Raw genomic sequence first — 9,991 nt, forward strand, 5'->3', positions numbered from 1 at the left:
AAACTCTACCCCTACCTCGGCCTCTAGCACAGTCTCGGCCTCTGCCCCTAGTGGGAGCTGCTACTCAGGGCTCGGGCTGCTGAGCGGTAGATGAGGAAGCGCATGTTCTCGTCATCTGCGAGAGAACATAGTAGAAATCCAATTAGCATTTGGGGAACAAATCCGCACGACAAGAAAGAACAAATGTGAGATTTTCATAACTCTGTAGCCTTTGGGGGATAATACAGACGTCTCCGTACCAATCCCTCAGACTCTATTGAGCTTGTCCGTGAGTTGTGAGACCTATGTAACCTAGAGCTCTGATACCAACTTGTCACGACCCGAAATTCCCACCCTCGAGAGTCGTGATGGCGCCTACTAATGTGAGCTAGGCAAGCCAATTCTTAACAACTTACTTCATTAACAAATCACTTCTTTTAACGATTATCAGTGATAGTATGAAAACATCGGAATTTAATGAATATACGAAAGACTTAAATTAAAGAAACTGAATAATAATACAAAAATCAACATATGCCTCTACCCAAGAACTGGTGTCACACTACTCACGAACTTCTAAGAGTACTAAATACAATCGTTTGAAAGAAAAATATAAACTGTTTGTCTCGAATACATGAGATAACAGGCTGAAATAAAGATAGAGGAGACGCCAGGCCTGCGGACGCTTGCAAGGCTACCTCGGTGTCTCACTGGACTGAAAGCTGGCTCCCGCTCTACTGCTGCGGTCCAAAAACTGGATCTGTGCAAAAGAGCACAGAGTGTAGTATCAGTACAACCGAACCCATGTGCTGGTAAGTATCTAGCCTAACCCCGGTGAGGTAGTGACGAGGCTAGGACTAGACTCCAGATAAACCTATGCAGTTATATACTATATGGAGGAAAATTAAACAGGTAATAAGCAATCAAAGCTGGGAAAGGGGAAACATGCTCCGGAGGTAGCAGATAAAACAGAATATCAAAGAATAGTAAGGAAACTACAATTTAACTTCTACACGGATAAAGAGAAATAAGGCAACTTTCACTTTCAGTTTCACCTTGTTGCAGACGTGCAACCCGATCCCATTTCTCATATATTGTGGTAGGCATACCACCCGCTCTCATTTCAGTATATCTTGTGGTAGGCGTACCACCCGCTTCCATTTCATCATATCTCGTGGTAGGCGTACCACCAGCTCCCATTTTATTATATCTCATGGTAGGCGTACCACCCGCTCCCATTTCATTATATCTCGTGGTAGGCATACCACCCGCTCCCATTTCATTATATCTTGTGGTAGGAGTACCACCCGCTCCTATTTTATTATATCTCGTGGTATGCATACCACCCGCTCCCATTTCATTATATCTCATGGTAGGCGTACCACCCGCTCCCATTTCATTATATCTCGTGGTAGGCATACCACCCATTCCCATTTCATTATATCTTGTGGTAGGCGTACCACCCGCTATCTTTTACATTTCATCAAACAATCACAAGAAATCTCGGCAAGGGAACATAAATATTGAATTAGTCATCCCGGCAAGGGAGAATCAGCTATAACCAATCTCAACTCAACTTGTACTCAGTTCAATTATTGAAAATGCTCAGTCATCGAAGATCATTAAGTAAAGCACCGAAGTGTCATTTAAGAACACAACAACTTTCAATTTAAGACTCACAGTCATGCTTAACACCAACATATAGATACTCGTCAACATGCCTATACGTCGTACTCAACAAGAAGCAAGTAGCAAGTATGACTCAACTCCTAATCCCTCAAGATAGGGTTAGACCAAACACTTACCTTGATGCCTTGATCACCACTCAAGTCTCAACTATAGGTTTACCCCTTGATTCCACCACCAATCCGCTCGAATCTAGTCACAAGTTACTTAATTACATCAATAAGTGCTAAATGAATCAACCCCAATGCATGAAAATGAGTTTTCTAAAGTTTTACCCAAAAGTCAGAAATCACCCTACAGGCCCACGTGGTCGAAACCCGAGGTTCGGACCAAAAATCAATTACTCATTCCCCCACGAATCCAAATATATAATTTGTTTTGAAATCGGACCTTAAATTGAGGTCCAAATCCCCAATTTTAGAAAACCTAGGTTCTACCCAAAACACCTAATTTCCCCTATGAAAATCTTTGATTTGAAGTTGAAATCATGTTAAAAGATGTTAAGGAGTGAAGAAAATGAGTTAGAAATCACTTACCAACGTTTTGGAGAAGAAAGGTTGTTTGAAAAATCACCTCTTATGTTTTTGGGGTTTTGAAAAGTGAAAAATAGCTGAAATTTCAGTTTATTTATACCTCTCTCAGACCCCTAGTGCGGACTGCATTAAATGGACCACGGCCACACATCCTCCACCGCGGACCGCACAAAGGCGACCGCGGTTGCGCTGGCCCCTCCCTGAAGACCTGCAGTTGAGCACCCTGTGCGGACTGCACAAAGGCGACTGTGGCCGCACAGCTTCCACCGCGGACTGCACAAAGGTGACTGCGGCCGCGCTGGACCCTCCATGGTCGCAAGCGATTTCTCGCGGACCGCACTAGAGGGTTCAGATACTGTGGCTTCCTGAACTTGCAACACCTGACTTTCTAAGCCTAAGGCATCCCGGAACCTACTCGAAACTCACCCGAGCCCTCAAAACTCTAACCTAAGTATACACACAACCTCAAAAACATCCGACGGACATATTCGTGCACTCAAATTACCAAAATAACATCACGAGCATCGAATTAAACCTCGAGATCAATAAAATTTCTCAAAACTCTTTTAAACATCAAATTTCTCAATTAAGGTCTGGATCACGTCAAACGACGTCCGTTTTTAACCAAATTTCACAGGAATGACTCAAGTCATATATAAGACCTGTACCAGGCACCGAAACTAAAATATGGTCCCAATACCATTGCTTTCTAATCAGTTTTCACTTCAAATTTCCTTAAACAATTTTTGAAAACAATTTCACTTAAAAATTTATTTCTCGGGCTAGGGACCTCGGATTCTGATTTCGAGCATACGCCCAAGTCCCATATTTCCTACGGACCCTCCGGGACCGTCAAATCACGGGTCCGGATCCGTTCACCCAAAATATTGACCGAAGTCAAATTTTTTCATTTTAAAGTCAAGACTTAACATTTTTCACAGAATTTTATATTTAAGCTTTCCGGCTACACGCTCGAACTACGCATGCAAATCTAAGCGACTCTAAATGAGGTTTTCAAGGCCTCGGAAGCACATAATGGGTAAGAAAATAGGTGATGACCCTTTGGGTCATCACAAGGAACTCCTTGATAAGGGGTTCATTCGGCCTAGTATGTCACCTTGGGGTGCGCCAGTTCTATTTGTGAAGAAGAAGGATGGCACTATGAGGATGTGCATTGATTAAATGCAATTGAATAAAGTAAAAGTTAAGAACAAGTATCCTTCGCCTCGTATTTATGATTTATTCGACCAGCTTCAGGGAGCGAGAGTGTTCTCGAAAATTGATCTCCGTTCAGGTTATCACTAGTTGAAGATCAGGGACTCGGATATTCTTAAGACGGCTTTCAGGACCGGATATTATCAGTATGAGTTCTTGGTGATGTCTTTTAGGCCGACCAATGCCCCAGCAGCGTTCATGCATTTAATGAACAGTGTGTTCTGGCCTTATCTCGGCTTGTTTGTCATAGTCTTCATTGATGATATTCTGGTGTATTTGCGTAGTCAGGAGGAGCACACAGATCATTTGAGAATTGTATTGCAGAGATTGAGGGAGGAGAAGCTTTATGCAAAATTCTTCAAGTGTGAATTTTGGCTTAGTTCAGTGGCTTTCTTGGTGCACGTGGTGTCCAGTGAGGGTATTCAGGTTGACCCGAAGAAGATAGAGGCAGTTCAGAGTTGGTTCAGACCGTCCTCAGCCATAGAGATTCGTAGCTTTCTTGGTTTGGCAGGCTATTATCGCCGGTTTGTTTAGGGATTATCATCTATCGCATCGCCCTTCACCAAGTTGACTCAAAAGGGTGCTTCATTTATATGGTCGGACTAGTATGAGGAGAGCTTTCAGAAGCTCAAGACAGCCTTGACCACAACTCTAGTGTTAGTTTTGCCATCAGCTTCAGGTTTATATATCGTGTATTGTGATGATTCGAGAGTTGGTATTGGTTGTGTTTTGATGCAGGAGGGTAGAGTTATTGCTTATGCTTCTCGTCAGTTGAAGCCCCATGAGAAGAACTACCCCTTTCATGATTTGGAGTTGGATGCCATTGTCCACGCGTTGAAGATTTGGAGGCATTACTTGTATGGTGTGTCTTGTGAGGTGTTTACTGATCATCGTAGCCTCCAACACTTGTTCAAGCAGAAGGATCTTAATTTGAGGCAGCGAAGGTGGTTGGAGTTGCTAAAGGATTATCATATTACTATATTGTACCATCCGGGGAAGGTCAATATGGTGGCTGATGCCTTGAGCCGAAAGGCGGTGGGTATGGGGAGTTTGGCATATATTCTAGTAGGGGAGAGACCTCTTGTAGTTGATGTTCAGGCCTTAGCCAATCGGTTCGTGAGGTTGGATATTTCGGAGCCCAGTCGGGATGTTGGCTTGTGTTGTTTCTCTGTCTTCCTTATATGATCGCATCAGAGAGCGCCAGTATGATGATCCGCATTTGCTTGTCCTTAAGGACAAAGTTAGCATGATGATGCCAAAGATGTGACTATTGGTGATGATTGAGGATGCAAGGCCGGATTTGTGTACCCAATGTAGATGGGCTTCAGGAGTTGATTCTAGAGGAGGCCCATAGCTCGCGGTATTCCATTCATCCAGGTGCCGCGAAGATGTACTAGAATTTGAGGTAGCATTATTGGTGGAGGAGAATGAAGAAAGACATTGTGGGATTTGTAACTCGGTGTCTCAATTGTCAGCAGGTGAAATATGAGCATTAGAGACCGGGTGGCTTGCTTCAGCGGATGGATATTCCATAGTAGAAGTGGGAGCGGATCACCATGGACTTATTAGTTAGGTTCCCAAGGACTTTGAAGACGTTCAATGCTATTTGGGTGATTATGGATCGGCTGACCAAGTCCGCACACTTCATTCCTGTGTGTACTACATTTTCTTCATAGCGGTTGGCAGAGATCTATATCCGGGAGATTGTTTGTTTGCATGGTGTCCCAGTTTCCATCATTTTAGATAGGGGCACTTAATTTACTTCGCAGTTTTGGAGGTTTGTGCAGCGAGAGTTGGGTACTCAGGTTGAGTTGAGCACAACTTTTTACCCTCAGATGGACGGTCAGTCCGAGTGCACTATTCAGATATTGGAGGACATGTTGCGTGCTTGTGTCATTAATTTCAGAGGGTCATGGGATCAGTTTCTACCGCTTGCGGAGTTTGCTTATAACAACAGCTACCAATCGAGTATTCAGATGGCTCCATATGAGGCTTTTTATGGGAGATGGTATAGATCTCCAATTGGTTGGTTCGAGCCGGGTGAGGCCAGGCTATTGGGGACAGACTTGGTGTAGGATGATTTAGAAAAGGTGAAGGTAATTTAGGAGAGTCTTCATACAGCGCAGTCGAGGCAAAAGAGTTATGTTGACAAGAAGGTTCGGGATGTGTCCTACATGGTTGGTGAGAAGGTTCTGTAGAATATTTTGCCCATGAAGGGTGTTATGAGATTTGGGAGGAAAGGTAAGTTTAGTCCTTGGTTCATTGGGCCTTTTGGGGTGCTTCGGAGGATGGGGGAAGTGGCTTATGAGCTTTCTTTGCCACCCAGCTTGTCGAATGTGCATCCGATATTTCATGTTTCTATACTCCGGAAGTATATTGGGGATCCGTCTCATGTTCTGGATTTCAGAACGGTTTAATTAGATGATGATTTGACCTATGATGTGGAGCCAGTAGCTATTTTGGGTCATCAGGTTCGAAAGTTTAGATTAAAGGATATAGCTTCAGTGAAGGTGCAGTGGAGAGGTCGGCCCGTGGAGGAGGCTACCTGGGAGACCGAGCAGGAGATGCGGAGCAGATATCCTTACCTGTTTGAGGCTTCAAGTATGTTTCTTGACTCGTTCTACAGTTTTGGCCTGCTGTATAATTGGATTGTTCTGTATCCTGCTTCCTCCATTTCTGCTTGTCATCTGCATACTCTAATCAGAGTCCTTTTCAGCTTTATCCTGATTGCCCATTTCTACTTCAGTTGTAGGTTGTTTTTCCATTACCTCTCCTTGTTGTTGATGTTCTTTTGGCTTCCACTCTTGAACTACCTTCTGCCCCTATTTCTTCTTTTAGGAGCTTTAAATTCAGCATCTTCATGATTCTGTTGGTTACTCCTCCAGCATTCAAAATTATCAAGGCCAAAATGTACACATTCACTATAGAACTTTGGCCTCCACTCATACAAAATTTCCTGCTTCCTAGTACCTGTAGGAGTTTCAATCTCTACATTCTCCACTAATGGCTTAGTAATGTCAACTTTCACTAGTACTTTAGCGTAGGAAATTTTATTCAACTTTGATGTGAATTTGTCAGTGTACATTGGTAATCCTACAGCACTAGCCACCTTGCTCAATGCATCAGCAGTCCAGTATCCAGTAGGTAGACTAGGGAAATGAATCCACAAAGGAATTGTAGTAATACACTTAGGGTCAAAATGGAAATCCCTTACCCAATTCTACAAAATAAATGGCTTATTGTGATACGAATAAGGTCCTGCTTGCATGACAAGATCCCTTTCCTCAATTGTTGCAAATCGAAACACATAGTATCCATCCTTGTGATATAGATTTTGGGGTTTGGTGACAAAATCCTACACAGATTCTACATAGTTTTCCATAGATTTCTCATGCGGAGCATCACCAAGCACATACCCAATTAGAGCAGTTGCCCAGTGTTCGTTCAGCACACTTACATCTTCTTCCACAATTTGAATGACTATCTTACCATCTCGATGACTTGGCGGAACATATTCCAGTATCATCCTCATTTGAGAGTTACGATTTTGTTGTTTGAGCTCTTTTGCATACAGATCCTTCTCCATCCCAGCCCCTGCTGCTGCTACAGGTTGTTCTAGATTTGGAGATGGTCGTGCTAAAGGTCCAACTTCAGAGAATTGTAATCTTCTCGGGCTTGTTGTCAATTGATCCTTGCACTTTTGAATTTCCTTCTCCTTCACTACCTCTGTACTGTTCCATTGGTTACTGTTACATTCATCTTCCTCACTTAGCTCATTTTCCTCTTGAATTGGTTGAAATCGAGTTGGAAGAAAGTTTCCAAACGTTAATGGAGTGAATGACTGCAACCCTGAGGTCGTCGGTGTTACAATAGCGGTCACCGGTGTTGTGTGTTTGCGTCTTCTTGCCATCGTCAGTGCACGTTAGCCTCCCTTGGCTTATCATGCACCGAGAGCGTTTAGACCAAACTATCTTCTACCATGGTGGACTTTCGATTAATAAAAAAGATATTAGAATATCCTGGCACTTCAACAGAGAATATCACAGCCCCTGATGTAGCCTGAACTAGTTCAAATAGAAGAACACTCCCTTTCTTCAGATTATTGTCGACAACAAATTGTTTCCACCTATTAACGAGTCTTCTCCAAGCACCGCTTGTGAGAGTCATAGCCCACTCCTTCCCGTTATATCGAAGCATTGTTTTAATCAAAATAAGAGAAAGATAGCCACATATACTCTTTGGAAGAAACTGTAAGAACATAATGTAAAGATAGGGTTCAGGGTTCATTGCTAGTTGGGATAATTAACAGTTATCAAATCATGAAAATATTTAAAAACAAAAATTACCAGATTGTCACGCTTGATGTACGATCTGGGCACATCCATCCGAAACCATGGATAGAATTCATCTTCAATCCATCTGATAGCATTCATGTTTAGGGTATCTATTTTGTTTAAAGAGTTGGAAATGTTGTTCTTGTGTTTAAGAGATATATATAAAGATACAAAACTTTCTATTTCCCTCCAATCATATTTTTACTTTTCCCTTTGTTTCCCTTCAAAAATTTTATTTGACATTTTAGTCAAAAATTGGCATCTTGTTTTCCCTCCTAATAAAGAAGTTAGAATACATTTTAGTTCTAAAATTTAATCATGATTTTTCTTTTATTATAATTAAGATTTTTGGTTAAGATTATTATAATTAAGATTAACCAATAAAAATATGTCGAATTATATATTTACTATTATATAAATAAGGCCATACTAGTGAATCGACTTATATGATTGTTATAGGCTGATATATATGAAATTAATATAAATGGCTATTATATAAACGGTCGATATTACTAAGAATCACAACGATATAATTAGCATTGGTTATATAACTACAACCATATTAGTGAATGGACTTATATGGTTGCTATAGGCCGATATGTATGAAATAAATTTAAACAACTATTATATAAACGGTCGATATTACTAAGAATCACAACGATATAATTATCATAGGTTATATGACTACAACCATATTAGTGAATGGACTTATATGGTTGCTATAGGCCAATATGTATGAAATTAATATAAACGGTCGATATTACTAAGAATCACAATGATATAATTAGCATAGTTTATATAACTACAACCATATTAGTGAATGGACTTATATGGTTGCTATAGGCCGATATATATGAAATTAATATAAACGGATATATATAAACTACTATTATATAAACGGTCGATATTACTAAGAATCACAATGATATAATTACCATAGGTTATATGACTACAACCATATTAGTGAATGGACTTATATGGTTGCTATAGGCCGATATATATGAAATTAATATAAACGGCTATTATATAAACGATCGATATTACTAAGAATCACAACGATATAATTAGTATAGGTTATATGACTATAACCATATTAGTGAATGAACTTATATGGTTGCTATAGGCCGATATGTATGAAATTAATATAAATGGCTATTATATAAATGGTCGATATTACTAAGAATCACAACGATATAATTACCATAGGTTATATGACTTCAACCATATTAGTCAATGGACTTATATGGTTGCTATAGGCCGATACGTATGACCATAATGAATTAAATTATATAAACAGCTATTATATAAACGGTCGATATTACTAAGAATCAGAATGATATAATTATCATAGGTTATATAACGACAACCATATTAGTGAATGGACTTATATAGTTGCTATAGGCCGATATGTATGAAATTAATATAAATGACTATTATATAAATGGTCGATATTACTAAGAATCACAACGATATAATTAGCATAGGTTATATGACTACAACCATATTAGTGAACAGACTTATATGGTTGCTATAGGCCGATATATATGAAATTAATATAAACAGTCGATATTACTAAGAATCACAACGATATAATTATCATAGGTTATATGACTTCAACCATATTAATCAATGGACTTATATGGTTGCTATAGGCCGATATGTATGACCATAATGAATTAAATTATATAAACGGCTATTATATAAACGGTTGATATTACTAAGAATCACAATGATATAATTAGCATCGGTTATATGACTACAACTATATTAGTCAATGGACTTATATGGTTGCTATAGGCCGATACGAATGACCTTAATGAATGAAATTAATATAACCAGCTATTATACAAGTGGTCGATATTACTATGAATCACAACGATATAATTAACATAGGTTATATGACTACAACCATATTATATCATTAGCATAAGTTACCTAATGGAGCTAACCGAACCATAAAGATCCAAATCCGAGATCGATTACTCAATAGCCAAAACTTGGTCAAACCTTTCAAATTTAAAGCTTATATGGTTGTATGACTACCATTAGCATAGGTTATATGACTACAACCATATTAGTGAACAGACTTATATGGTTGCTATAGGCCGATATATATGAAATTAATATAAACGGTCGATATTACTAAGAATCACAACGATATAATTATCATAGGTTATATGACTTCAACCATATTAATCAATGGACTTATATGGTTGCTATAGGCCGATATGTATGACCATAATG

The sequence above is a fragment of the Nicotiana tabacum genome, chromosome 8 (genome assembly GCF_000715075.1).
Source record: "Nicotiana tabacum cultivar K326 chromosome 8, ASM71507v2, whole genome shotgun sequence".
Classification (NCBI taxonomy): Eukaryota; Viridiplantae; Streptophyta; class Magnoliopsida; order Solanales; family Solanaceae; genus Nicotiana; species Nicotiana tabacum.